Raw genomic sequence first — 15,268 nt, forward strand, 5'->3', positions numbered from 1 at the left:
ACAAAATAGTAACCATTAATGGAAAAAGCTAAATTTTTATAGTTTTTTTTTTTTTCATGACAATGTTGCATAGGTACCATTTCTGTAAAGTTACCTTTACGCTGTAACCTATAACGTTGTATTCTAATGAGACTAAAATATAATATTGTTTCAAACATTTATTTTTAACGTAATATCGACCTTCCTGTTAAAATTTATTCTTTTAGAATTTTTTTTGTTATTTGTGATGAAGGGACCATTTATATAGCTTCCTATTATATTATAGCATTGTATTTTTTAAAAATTCTTAATTTGTGACGAAAATGTTGGGTATTTGCTATTTCTGTAATTATGTATAATTTTTATCATTTTAAGTTCATGAACAAGTGTTTTTAAATTTATGATAAAATACTATGTTTTTTATTATTATATATGTTCTTTAGATTTGGCAACTGTGTAATACACCGGTTATAACCTAATCAAATAATAAATGCATATCAATTTCATTAATAAACTTTCCTTCTAATTCAAAATTATATTCAAACTTCTAAAATATTTTGAATTTTATATTTACATTTTTTTTAAAATGAACTCATGTAATAAACGAGTCTCATATCTAATTGTATAAGAGCATACGGTGTGGGTACAAGATTTGCTCGTTGTGGCTGAGGTGGACGCCCACAACAGCGTTGCATCTTGTTGTACACCACCCCCACATCTAGTTGTTTCTTGTCATGAGGCTTCTTGTTGCCGTTACAACCTAAAGCAACGAGTAAAAATACGAACATTGCCTTCTTTTTAGCCTTTGTCAACAGTCAAAACAAAAAATAAATAAATAAATAAAACATATTTATTCTCAAAAAGTTGGTGTTACATCTTGTTGCTCATTTCTCCACTTGGTGTTATAACACCATTTGCTTATGTGGCATGTGAGATGACACAACTTGATATTGCATCTTGTTGCCCACACCTAATAGTCTAATAAAAATTCATCCAAAATAAATCATTTCAACATGGAGGGGGAAAACAAGAATACAGGGAAGGAGATCAACAAACAAACTAGTTATAAAATAAAATTTGATTCATTCCACGTCTGAGCCTTATTTTTTAAATAAAGCATTTTTTTTAAGTGGTGGATCGTATAAAAGTTAAAATTGTGGGATTCGAAAAGTCATCTTCGACATTATAAAATCTCAAAAGAGAAATCAAATGTTCTGTTACTTTTTATTTTTATTCATCTTTATGTTTAGTAGATTAATACAAACATCAAAATTAAGATAGAAGGTTAAAAAAATAAATGGATTTCACATATCATTATTTTATATATTGTGATTTTATATAAATAAAAAATTAGATAAAAACAAAATATAAAAATATATTTAATTTTTCTATCTCAAATGATCATCGACAACAATAATAATAATGTTCTTATTTAAATTTTAAATCAGCTTAGACCGAGTTTTCTTTTTTTAGTAACATCATCATCAAGACCAAATTTTCATAATCATTGATTTTCAAGATGTTTGAGTTGTGGAAGAAAGGTGGATTGATAGGGGAAGGAGTGGAAATCAGGAAAGAATGTAAGTGATGTTTAGATTTTAGTCTTCCATTGACCAGTCTAGAAGAATACTAGTGGGTGTAAGTCACGCCTTACGTCATAGTCAAACTTGGCCCCGTAGAATTTTAACCCAAACTCAAGCTTCTCACGCCTTACGAACAAACCGATTCCACCCATTTCTTGGAAACTTTCCATTTAGTACAACCGCTTATGCGCAGTTCTAGAAGAGTACAGCTTCTTTAATGCGTAAAACGCACACAAATCCACAAGTTCAAATATTTTATGTTTTTATGCTGGTCATGATAGTTTTTTAAAAAACCCCAAAAATTTGATTTATTGGAATTTATTAGAATTTGTAATCTTATAAACAATCGGTTGTCACGATCGTACGATTCACCCACAAAGAACAAAAAAACATGATTCACCCGAAAAGAAGGAAAATGCTACTAGCACATTAAAGTTTTGATATTCGTCCGATTTGTTCATTTTTTTTTCATATTAGACCACTAAACTCGTATTTGACCTTTCAATTTAGTCTTTTTATTTTCGATTTTAAATGGTTTCCCAGTTTCATGCTTACGTGTAAATCCAACGTAGAATACTAACGTGATGTGACGAATACGATCTTAATCTGAGTGTTGTGTTCTTTAAGATCAATGTCTTCGAGCTCGTCCACTGTAAGGAATCAACTCCAAGTTGCTCGTATCCTTGTTTGATACGGTGTGCCGAAATGCGATTGCAATGTTCCAACTAAGGAACGAACTTGTTGGAAAGTCACTTGTGACATCCCTAATTTTCTCGGTCAGAAAAGACCGATTTAGTTTATGCTTTTAAAATAAAATCATAGTAATTTTCCAAAAAAATGTTGCGGAATTTATTCCCAAAACAAAATATAATAAAAATGTATCAAAACATTTCTTAAAGAAATATATTTTCATTATATAACAAAACCTTGGGATGTCGTGTTCCGATACAAACCAAAAAGATAAACAGTACATTATAACCCTTACAACAGATATTTACATCTACTGACATATAATCCAAAAATCTCTCATCATCATCCAGCTATGTTCTGGGTCCACTACCTGTAATACAGAAAGCTGAATGGGTCAGGCTTGGGAGTCTGGTGAGCATATATGTTTTTCAACCCACAATAATAATAAATTTATTAATTTCATCAACCAATAATAAATTTATTAATTTCATCAAACAACAATAACTTTGATTACCCGTTCTCATTATCTTTACTTTATGTCTCTAAACACCTTTCATGAGGGACCTAGTCTAAGGATTTTCATCGGGGTGACAACATTGCTTTAGGGATTCCTCGACAATTTATGTCAAATAAGGCAACCATATGGGGGATAGAATATACCATTGAACACTGAGTTCACAAACACCTACAGATTGCGAGCCTGCTAGTGTTCCACTAGACTGTCTAGAAAAGTCTGTGGGCGTCATCTATACTCCGCTAGATGACTGAAACAATAACAATATCGAGGCCTCTCATCATTTTAACACACATCATCTATTTCATCTACCCATGTTTTACCCAACATATTTGTAGATAAAAATACATATACAGTTTAGAACTTGTATAAAATATCTATTCAACACTCATCTTAAATAAACAAACAATATAATTACACATAGCACGTATTTTATAGAAAATACTTTATATCTATGTGTAAGATGAAAGTGACTATACACTCACTTGATTGAATGTGGCATCCCCAATTTCACGGCCAGAAAAGACCGATTTGTTTATGCTTTGTTTTTAAAATCAGAGTAATCGTTTAAAGAAAACTGTTGCGGAATTTGTCCCCAAAACAAAATATGATAAGAATTTATCAAAGCATTTCTTAAAGAAAAGTATTTTCATTATATAACAAAATTTCGGGATGTCATGTTCCAATACAGACACATAAGCATAAATAGAACTTACATTTATTTACACTAATGATTTACATCTCCTTTAATCTCTCAGTGAAATATGTCTTCGTATTGATACCTGTGATACAAAGAAAACTGAGTGAGTCAGGCTTGGGAGCCTGGTGAGCAAATAGGGTTTTCAACCCACAATAATACATTTATTATATTCAATCATCAAACAATCAACCCAAATACTCATCCCCATATTCTCCTTTATTTCTTAAGGTTTTAACCTAAGAACTAATTATCCTTTATTCATTCGTTCCTAAGGATTTACCTAAGGAATTGGCACGAAGTTCATTGCTGCCAAAAATTTATCCATCAGATTCTAAATCCATAGCTATCCGGTGCTAACTCCAAAGTCACCAAGGTTTACTCAACAGGCACGAAGTCACATCGTCGCCAAGGTTTATCAAGTAGGCACGAAGTCGCATCGTCACCAAAGCTTACTCAATAGGCACGAAGTCGCATCATCACCAAGGCTTTACTCAATAGGCACGAAGTCACATCATCACCAAGGCTTTACTCAATAGGCACGAAGTCGCATCGTCACCAGCTATTCCATATACCCATGTTCTACCCAACATTTTTGTAGATATAAATACAAACACAGTTTAAATCATTTAACACCCGTATAAAAACATCAACTCCAAGCCTATCTCAAATAGACAAATAATATATAACACATAGCACATATTTCATAGCTAATACTTTATATTTGTGTGTTAGAAGAAATTAACTATACACTCACTTGATCAGAAGATGATCGGACAACACTATGGCTTGTAGAAGTAGTATTATTGAGTAGATCTGGAAGATCTTCACAAAAACCGGGCTTCTCGCGGGCAGAGCTTCGGCTCGGGAATTTCACTTTTCGGGATCTTTAGGGCTTCGGGACTTGCTTCGGGGCTCGGGAATGATACCGGGGCTTCGGGATATTTCATGCCCGAAAATCGAGGCAAAACGGGAGAGAGAAGAGAAAATGAGCAAAGGAATCGGTTGCCCTCGCATTCTATTTATAGGGTGCTGAATCTGGGATTACGTTGGGCGTAAATCTTGGTACGCTGGGCGTACTAAGTCTTACGCTGGGCGTACGCGACATCATTGCATGCGTATGCACTTGAGTGACGTCATTGCATGCGTAGCTGAGGCGGTTCCGAGTACGCTAGGCGTACTCCAAAATTATGTTGGGCGTACTCGATTAAGCAGACTTCAAACTTGTGTAACTTTCACATACGAGCTCCGTTTTTGACGTTCTTTATATCCACGCGTAGGTGAGACTAAGCTCTACAACTTTCATTTAGACTCCGTTGGCTAATTTTGACTTTATTTTTATTATTATATTTTTAACAGGCCGGGACAGGAAATGTCCGTTAAAAATTCATAACTTCTTCCTCCGACGTCCGTTTTCGTCCGTCTTTTCACCATTGCACTACTAATAACGAGATCTTCGATTCTCATTTAGATTGCCTCGGCTAGAATTCACTCGATCTCATAATCGAACTTCAGGCTAAACACTGCTAAGATGAAACTTAGAAAAATCATAACTTCCTCATACAAAGTCAGATTTGGACGTTCTTTGTATGCACGCTCTCGGTTTAACGAACTCTACGACTTTTGTTTAGATCACTAAGGCTAGATATCGCTCTAACATAAATTCACTTTTTACGTCATTCAACGTCGTGCCAATTCTGTCACGAAACTTCGGCAGGTCATAACTTCTTCGTTATAACTCGGATTTCGGCGTTCTTTATATGTACGGAATCCTTGTAACATATACTATAACTTTGTTAAGATTATTCAATCTAAGTAATCTTTCATCAAAAATTCATTTTTTTGACGCTTATCGTCTCTAAATTCACTAGCTCTAATCTACAGGCGTTAAATTGAACGATAATATGGCAGCACTTCGTTTCTTAAAACGATCGTTTCTGATAAAACCGGGATGTTTTCCCAAAAATCGGGCTTCACGCAGGCAGAGTTTCGTCTCGAAAAACTCTTTTCTCGGGATCTTCAGGCTCTCCGGGGCTTGCTTATGATGCTAGGATGATATAATAGGCTTAGGGGTAATTTTTTCAATATAGAAGAAAGTATAGGGGTGAGAGGATGAAAGTTGTAACCTAAAATCAGATGCCTCGCACTTTTATTTGTAGGTGGAAAATCCGGCTCTCACGTCGTGAGCCCAGTCCTGATCAGCTCGTAGGTTTTCCGCTTGTGCTCTAGGCTTGAGAGGTGTCGATGGACTACATCACGTCGTGAACCATATTTGCTCACGTCGTTAGCTTGGTCATGTCTCGAAGTTTGTGCTCAGAACTTCAAATATTCATATCTTTCGCATACGGGCTCCGTTTTTTATGTTCTTTATATCCACGCATAGGTGAAATTATACTCTACAACTTTCGCTTAGACTCCGTTGGCTTATTTTGACTTCATTTTTAATAATATATTTTTAACAGGCTGGGACATGAAAAGTCCGTTAAAAATTCATAACTTCTTCATTTGACATCCGTTTTCGTCTGTCTTTTTACCGTTAAACTACAATCAACAAGATCTTCGATTCTTGTTTAGGTTGTTTTGGCTAAAAATCACTTTATTGTAAATTCACTTTTTATGTCACACAGCGTCGGACCGGTTCTGTCACAAAACTTCGACAGGTCATAACTTCTTCGTTATAACTCGAATTTCAGTATTCTTTATATCTCCGGAATCCTTATTTCAAACACTACAACTTTCTTTATAGATATCGGGTTCATCTAATATTTATTTTCGACGCTTATTTTTATCATTAATTCATTAAATTATAATAATTAAGTATAAAACACATAATACTCAAATAATATATTTCATTATTTCAAAACAAATTACAAAGGTTGGCATAGACTATTACATCATCATTAGTGCCTAGCCTAGAAACACAGGCGTTACATCACTAACCCCGTAAGGCGTTTTTGGAATTGTCGAAATAGTATGGTAAGCTTGGATGTAGCTCGATTTGTTAATGCAAGAATTTTTTGGCTTTCACCGTAAAAAACCCTTATATTTCGAAAAAAAAACCTAAATTTACCCTTTATATGTTGTTGATATTTTCTATTGACTTTGGTTTGGTTTTGTGATTTCTTAAGCATTTTTGGTGATCTATTACATTGTGGTGATTACATTTGGTGCATTTGTGTTTTTAATGTCCTGAAAACATATGCATTATCGTGCTAATGAAGGCTATTAAAGTGCATTTAGTGATTACTTTCATTTTGATCTTATTTTCTAAACTTGTCTTCATGTGGACTGCTTACAGACTAATCTGAAGAAATGTGACTATTTTGAATGGAAAGATGAACAACAGGAAGAAGGGTACTACAAAAACCTCCTTTATTCTCTAAAGCAGGAGTTAGATGCTAAAGAGGATGTTGGTGTGATCAACAACTTCAGGAATAGGATTGTTGAATTGAGTTTTTCCTGGCTAAGGAGAAGAGTGTGGTGGGAAGCATTGCAAAGGAGTTGTCTGATTCCAAGAAGACAATACATAGGTACAAGATGGTGGTTGCGTTTCTGGTTCTTGGGTTGGTGTTTTGTGTTTTTAAGTTATCCAAGTAGTTAGAATGTTGGGTGAGGGCTTTTGGTGTATCTATTAGGGTATGGTGTATGTAGTGGGATGTGAAGCTTGTTTATATCTTTTGTAAAGTCAGCTTAAATTGGAATGTAGCTGCATTTTGTATCTTTTGTAAAGTCTTAATGACAACTGTGAGGCTCATGGAAATCTTTTTTAATTATAATATTTGAATGTTTCTATAATAGGAAATGTAACACCCGGTTTCGAATCACTTTATTCTTCGGGGTTGTGGCCTGATCATCAGTTATCATAAGGATTAGGAGCTTGGGGAAGAAAGGATTTGGCCCTTTTTGGACGAGGATGTTAAAGTCTAAGTGATCTGAGTGTTCGATGGTGTTTCAGAGCCCAAGGGCATAATCGTAATTTGTTATCTCGGTCCTTTATGAATTTTGGGTTTGGTGCGGGGAACTTCAAGACTATGATGGGTTGTTATAAGTGTAGGGCTTCTCGTCACCTTTCCGTGGATATAAAGTTCGTCGGAAACAGACTTAGATCGAGGAAGTTATGGCCATCGGAGTATTAAGGGTTTTGGTAGGAACCCTAGTACGCGGGGAGTACCAAAGAAGTATGCAGGGCGTACAGTCGTGCAGGTCAGTACGCTTGGCATAAAGAGGTAAATTTTGGGCGCAATGTAAAGGGTGGTTCGGGGGTGCGAGACCTTGTATGCTGGGTGTACGAGGAGTACGTTGGGTGTACGAGGGTCAGTTAGGAAACCCTAATCTATTGTGTTGTGCCCTATATAAGCTTTATGATATCCGCTTTTGTTCATTTCTAGGTTAGCCTCCATGCTCCTAAAACCCTAATTCGACCCCTAGCCCATTTTGGTGATGTTGAAACTCTTGTGAAGATTTATGGAGAGTTTTGTGGATCTAGAAGAAGGAGGAGAAACTTGAAGACTTGTTGTTTGAAGGAAAGCTTTGAGATACAACATTTTAAGGTTCAATATTGCAGATCCAGCTTCTCAAGGCATGTTTATCACGTAAAGTTGCAAACTTTACGTGCATGCAAGGCTCTAAAGTCTTAAAATGTCAAAACCAAGCTTGTTGTAACATCCCGGGATAGCAAGAGTAAAGTTGAAGGGCTAAAAGAGTAAAATGGGAAGGAGCGACTCGGCGAGTCCACGAGTGGACTCGGCGAGTAGGGTCGCGACTCTAGTCGCGTGTTAAGTGACCAACTCGGCGAGTAGCATGGGTGGACTCGGAGAGTTGGTGCTGAGTGGAGAAAACCCTAAATCCGGAGGTTGAGCCCTATATAAAGAACATTATGTTTCCTCCCCAGCCTCTTTATCATCCCTTGAGTTCCAGAAGCCCTAATTTCGTGAGGAAACCCCATTGTTGAGTGAATTGGAGCTTGGAGAAGTGGTTGTTGAAGAAATCTTGAAGGAGAAGAGACTTGGATCAAAGGGCTTTGCAAGGATTCGGGTTAATCTTCTCTTGGAGCTTCCTTTTGAGGTATTATTTCATTGTTTGAGCTGTTATTATCTAGACTCATCATTTTGGGGGTGTTAGAAATCATATCTTTTGATGTATTGGAGTTTAGAGGTTAGATCTGAGGTTGCTACCTCAGATCTGGATTGGAGAAGGGTTGGAATGCATGAAAGTCCCTGTTTGTGAGTGATTGATGGAGCTATCTTGTCCCAAACCCAAACCCTAGAGTGAAAAGGCCTAGATCTCCTTGGATTCACGTAAAGTTTGCCACTTTACGTGATGGATGGCCTTGGGAAAGGTAGATCTTTGGTTTGGACCATCTGCATGGCTTGGAAAGCCTCTGTATGGATTCAGACCCGGTAGTACTCGGCGAGTCACATGGGTGGACTCGACGAGTTGCTTGAAGATAGGCTGGGACTCGATGAGTTGGAAGAACAACTCGGCGAGTTGGATGAAGATGGCCTGGAACTCGACGAGTTGGAAGAACAACTCGGTGAGTAGGTTGAAGATAGCCTTAGACTCGATGAGTCTGTTCTTGGACTCGGCGAGTCTTGTCGAAGAGTCCCAATCTTTTCTGGTTGAGCCGTGAATCGGTGAGTCAAGGGATGACTCGGTGAGTTGTGTGAGAGTGGACCCAGAGTTGTTGAACTCAGCGAGTCTCGGGGTGACTCGGCGAGTTGAGTCGCGGATTGGGGAATTTCTGAGCATGGGGACTCGGCGAGTCATCGGGTTGACTCGGCGAGTAGAGTCAGTCAGGGGTTGCCTTTGACCAAGGGTTGACCAGTGGTTTCCAGGGGCATTTTGGTAATTGTTGGATATTGTTTTGAGTTCGGTGCCTTGGTGGTTGTCCAGTGGTGTAGATCGTATCAGTGATCGGAGCAGCTTGGGTTATTTGTTCAGTCGGCAGTATCGAGGTGAGTTATCCTCACAATATCAACAGGGTCTAAGGCACCAAGGCTGGCCCTTTATCGGATTGAGATCCGGGTATTTGTTGTATGTTATTGCTTTGATATGTTGCATCCTGGTAGCTAGGATGATATATGTTAGAGACTTGGTTGAGATCGGTATCCTGAGATGTAGGGCGATGCTATGCTAGTGACCGGTTAGGTCGGTATCCTGGTTAGGATGATGATATGTTATGTGATCTGTTTGATCGGCTTGTTGACTGTGAATTGTTATATGTTTGTATGTTTATGTGCACATGGTTGTTTGGATTGGAGTTGGGTTGAGGTGGGTCCTGCTTTGTGCTGTAGGCCAAGATACTCAGGGCGGACCGGTTGTCCCGAAGGCCCAGCGAGCGGTCCGGATAGGCTGTAGGCCCCAAGAGGGCGGACCAGACATGCCGAGGCTTGGAGAGTGGACCAGGCCGAATGAAGGCCCGATGCGGGCGGACCAGTTATACTGTAGACTCAGAGATTGGACCAGGTGGATTAAAGGCTCGGTGCGGGCGGACCAATCACACTACAGACTCGTTGTATGTGGATAGATTCGGAAGGTGGATTGAAGGCCCAGTGAGGGCGGACCAATCACACTGCAGACTCGAGGTTTATGGCTAGACTCAGAGGGTGGACCAGGTGGACTGTTGGCCGGTGCGGCGGACCAGTCACACAGTAGACCCGAAGTGCATGGTTGTTCTGTGATCGGATATGTTATGGCATGTTATGCGTGTATGGTATATGTGGTTGGTATTTTGAGGATGTCTCACTAAGCTTTCGGGCTTACAGTTGTGGTTTTATGTTTTTCAGGTTCTTCAGGAGACCGTGGCAAGGCGAAGGCGTGATCGTACCGCTCCTCATGTTTATGTTGTGATAAGATTCTGGGAATACTTTAATTTAACTGTATTGAAAACCTTTTTGTAATAATCTTAATGGAATCGGGTCGTTTTCGAAAATTTTAAATTGGTTGAAATTTTTGGTCGTTACACTTATAATGGAGTTTTACACTAAAGGAGAGGTTCATACTTGCTAAAGCTGAGAGCTTTATGAACTTAGAGACCAAAGAGAGTTCAGATATGAAGTTACAACTTCAGATCTTAGCTCATACCCAAGAATAGCTTCTTATTATGCTAGAAAAGCCCTAATCTTTAACCAAATGAGATATATAATGAAATGAGGTCAAGGTAACGACTTGATACCTTCCAAAAGATACCAACTAAGGTAGATATCAAATCCCCACATGTTCCTTGATTCTAGCCACTTGCTCTCCAAGCTCTTCTTACAAAGATCCATCTTCCAAAGCTTAAAACACACAAGAAGGAAGCACACACACATATTAGGGTTTGCTGGACTCTCAAGAGGCTGTAAGGGGGCTGAAGGAGGCTTATGATCCTTTAAATAGGGTGCAAAACCCCAAAAATTAGGGTTTCATCCTTCAGCCCCTACTCGTCGAGTCCTATCTTGGACTCGGCAAGTAGGTCACTTAAACACGTGTCCCAAACCGCTTCTACTCGACGAGCCAGGGCATCCAACTCGTCGAGTACACCTTGCAACTTATGAAAATCAAAACCATAAAATTATCTCCTAAGAGTCGGGGCGTTACAATTCTCCCCCACTTGAACTAGACTTTGTCCTCGAAGTCTGCTGCGGTGAACAACCCTGGATAGTGCTCCCGCATTTTCGCCTCCGGCTCCCACGTCTACTCGGACCCTTTCCGATGCTGCCACTGGTTTCCCTACATAGTTTAAGTGCTCTCCAACCTGAACATCACTCGGCGATACAAACGTCTACTCATCCAATATGCGCCTTTGTAACTGCCAAACGTGAAAAGTGATGTGAATCCAACAGAACCTTTCCAAAAGGTCTATATTACATGCCGCTTTGCTAGCCTGAGAAAATCCTGATGATCCAAAGTATCGGAAACCCAACTTTCCCTCTTCCTGAAGCGAACCCCTTTGTGCTGACAGGATAAAGCGTCCTTCAGCTCCTAAAATATCATACAAAATCAATCCACTAGTAAACACGAACACTCATGCCTGGCCCAATCAGCCTCGGGGCTGGAATACCAGGCATGCCTACGACGGGTCCAGTCATCCCTAGGATGGAATACCCTCGTATCCCCATACATGTTTGGCCCAATCAATCCTCGGGTTGGAATACCAAACATATCAAGTCCAATCAATCATAGGGTCCAGTCATCCTCATGATGGAATACCCTAGATTGGAATACCTCTATAAACATAACTTGGATCTACTCATAACTTGAGATCCAAGGATCTATACTTGCATCTCATCCACCATCCTCTGATTCGTTACAACCGAGTGCAACTCCCTCGAATCTCAACAATACATCCATTTCAAACGTGCTCCTACCAGAGACATAACCAACACAATCTCTATGCCCACAGCCTATGACTGGAATACCCTTACATGGTCCTCAACATAGTTCTGGATTGTCTCTGAGCCTAGAGCATGAGTCTGGTATGCCATCTCCGGCCCTCAGCTCATAACTGGAGTGCTCCTAATAACCTATTGACACCGTTGTCGCCACTTCAGGTGTCCAACACTCTATCCTGGAGGTACTCGCCTCCTCCATTGCCCAAGAATGCCTAATCAATGTCCTTCACAATGCCAACAAGTGTCACAGTACTGAAACCTCGCCCTACATTATCCACTTATAGAACAAGTTGCTACCCCATAACACATATATACTCTGAACCTGATCATATATCTAAAAAACCCCATAGAAAGTCTTCAACATGCCTGGACCGCCTCAACCCAACCACCCTGGAAACCGATATCTGAACCGCGGCATCCAGCATCTCACATAGCTAATGTCTCATCCGAGAATTCCCAATTCTCCCCCACATAGAGCACTAACAACTACCTACCGATAACAAAGTTGATACGCGGCTCAACCGTCCCGATCCGAAGTATCGAACTTCAAAAGAATCTGAATTCCCACTGATGATCTCTGAGTTTCTGAATTACAACTACATGCCCCAGACGGGCGATTATCTATCCTATCTCTTATCCTTGAATGCATCTCCGGATCCTAACCATCTACGATCCCTTGATAAAAAAAATTCTCCCTAGCATCTCCTATGTCCTAACAACTCATGCAAAAAGAAATTGATATATCATAATACAATCATAAACAAACGATAGGAGAAAAGACATATTGGTCGCAACATCTGGTACTTTCCTGACCTCCTCGGTTGTAAGCTGAAAGGCACACCCTTGAGCCTTCGAAGGCTCTGCTCTACCCTGACGCACGCCAGTAATCCTCAGGGTAGCTAGTGTTGGGGATTGCACTGGCCTGGCAGCCAGTAAGGGACATTGGGCCTTCATATGGACCACCTGCTCGCAATGCTAATAAAGTTTGACACTTGCCCTTGGAGTCTGCTACCTATAATCCTTCGCGATGTGAACCTCCTTGCCACACTCTGAAGAAGATCGGCAAGCCCCGTCATGTACCTTGCCGCACTTTCCACAAGTACGACCCCTCTGACTCTCCTGTTTGTAATCAGTGGCCCTAAATCGTTTCGGAAAAGGCTGTGATTGTGTCAGGGCCTGTATTTGCTCTCTCAACTGAAACTCAATCTCAAGCTCATGTTGCCTACGGCCTCCTGTAACTCTAGCAAGGTATCACATCTTTGCTTGGACATGAACTGCCTGATGTCCGTCTTGAGCATGCTCAGATATCGAGTCATATGAGCCTGCTCCAAAGCAAACTCAGGGCAAAACATCACCCTCTCAGTAAACTTGCAGGTGATCTTCGTCACCGACTCTGAATCCTGCCGCAGATCCAAGAACTCTTGCGCTAGTCTCTCCCGCTCAACCCACGGGACGTAACGGGTACGAAACATATCCCAAAATCAATCCCAAGTAACCACAGCACGTTGCTCATCCATAAATGATCCAGTAAACAACCTCCACCAATCCTTTGCTACGGACCTCAGGAGGTTCAGAGCACACCTGACCTTCTGGTCAGCGGGACATGAACATGTGAAGAAACATCCCTCCACGTTCGATAGCCACCTCATGGCTACGATCAGATCCTGAGTACCATCAAATGTTGGGGGCTTCGTGTTATCGAAGTCCCAGTACTAGAAACCACGACTGGCTCCTCCTCCCACCGCTGCTACAACTGCTGAAGCTGTTGCGGCATCCGTCTTAGCTAGAGCTACATATCTGTCATCAAAATACTCCATCATAGCAGTCTTGATAGACCCAAAAATCTCCGACAACTGAGCCTGGAACATATAAACAACCTCATCATGCATGATCTCCCAGATCCTATCATCTATCTCGTCTGGCTTCATCTGGTCGATAGTCGCGGGCGCTGCCGGTGCCCCCTGTCCGCCCTCTCCTAATCCTGACCCGGATCCAGTCACGAATCATTGTGTAATCGCCATACTGAAAATACACCAAAAGATATCAGATACTCCTCATATCAACCCGGGAACCAACTCCCAACAAAAACCTTAGGGGTTGTGACTTCCTTGATACATGTATGGGTCCTGTGCTTTTAGTAGTACGGGCCCATACTACCTTCCACACCTACCCACATTTGTCTCAAGTATAATAACAACACCCTAACAACATACATATACATAGTGATCGCTCAATCCTCACTCCTAGAGGAATGCTAACTATCTCATAACTGGCCTCCCGTCCTCTCACTACCCACCCATCCATGAAACTTCCACCAATTCTACAGCACTAGTGTATGCTAGCCATACATAATGCTGGACCCTATAGACTTTCGAATACTTGATCCTACTTTAAGCCCTTCATCATACAAGAATAGGAAATAAGGCCAAACCAAACATTCTCAGGCTATAAGATCTTAATTATGTACAGTCGTGATACATACACCAAGCAACTATAGTAATGATGTCAATTTCATATAAGGAAAACTCTAGGCTATCCGGCATCATGTAATCAGGCAATTCTATCATGAAATCCCTGAAGATCCCTAGCCTAGTACTAGCATGATGTTCTAACATATCACATAATCAAATAACTGCTTGGTATTTTGGGGTCTACTTACTGGCTCCGGCTGATCGTACACTTCGCATCCTCCATTACTTATTTTAAAAACCATTTAAAAACCATTTTGAAAATCTTTTTCCTTAGTTTGAGACTGGATTCAAATGAGTGTTCCTCCAATTCACTTAAACCAAGGCTCTGATACCAACTTGTAACATCCAATAAAATTCGAGCCAATTTAAAATTTTTTAAATCATTTAAAACCATTCAGTTATTAGAATTTGTTTTCAAAATAGTTTAAACATCAGAGTTCCCAGAAATCTAATCATCAATCGAGGAAGTGTACGGTCACGTCTTAGCCTTCCCGTGGTCATCCGCTGAACCTGAAACAATAAACTGAAACTGTAAGCTCGAAGGCTTAGTGAGTTACCCCCAAAATACCCATACACACAACCATGCACATACAATAACAAACAACATACTATGGGTCCAATCATCCATCACGATGGAATACCCCATGCCCTCAACCATCGGGTTGGAATGCCCACATACTACGAGTCCAATCATCCTCAAGATGGAATACTCTCGTTCCACAACCATCAGATTGGAATGCCCAAACACAGTACATATATATAACAGATACTATGTGTCCAATCATCCATTGGGATGGAATACCCCAGGCCCTCAACCATCGGGTTGGAATGCCAACATACTATGGGTCCAATCAACCATTAGGTTGGAATACCCCAGGCCCTCAACCATCGGGTTGGAATGCCAACATACTATGGGTCTAATCAACCATCGAGTTGGAATACCCCATGCTCTCAACTATCGG

This window comes from Lactuca sativa, chromosome 1 (assembly GCF_002870075.4).
Source record: "Lactuca sativa cultivar Salinas chromosome 1, Lsat_Salinas_v11, whole genome shotgun sequence".
NCBI classification, from domain to species: domain Eukaryota; kingdom Viridiplantae; phylum Streptophyta; class Magnoliopsida; order Asterales; family Asteraceae; genus Lactuca; species Lactuca sativa.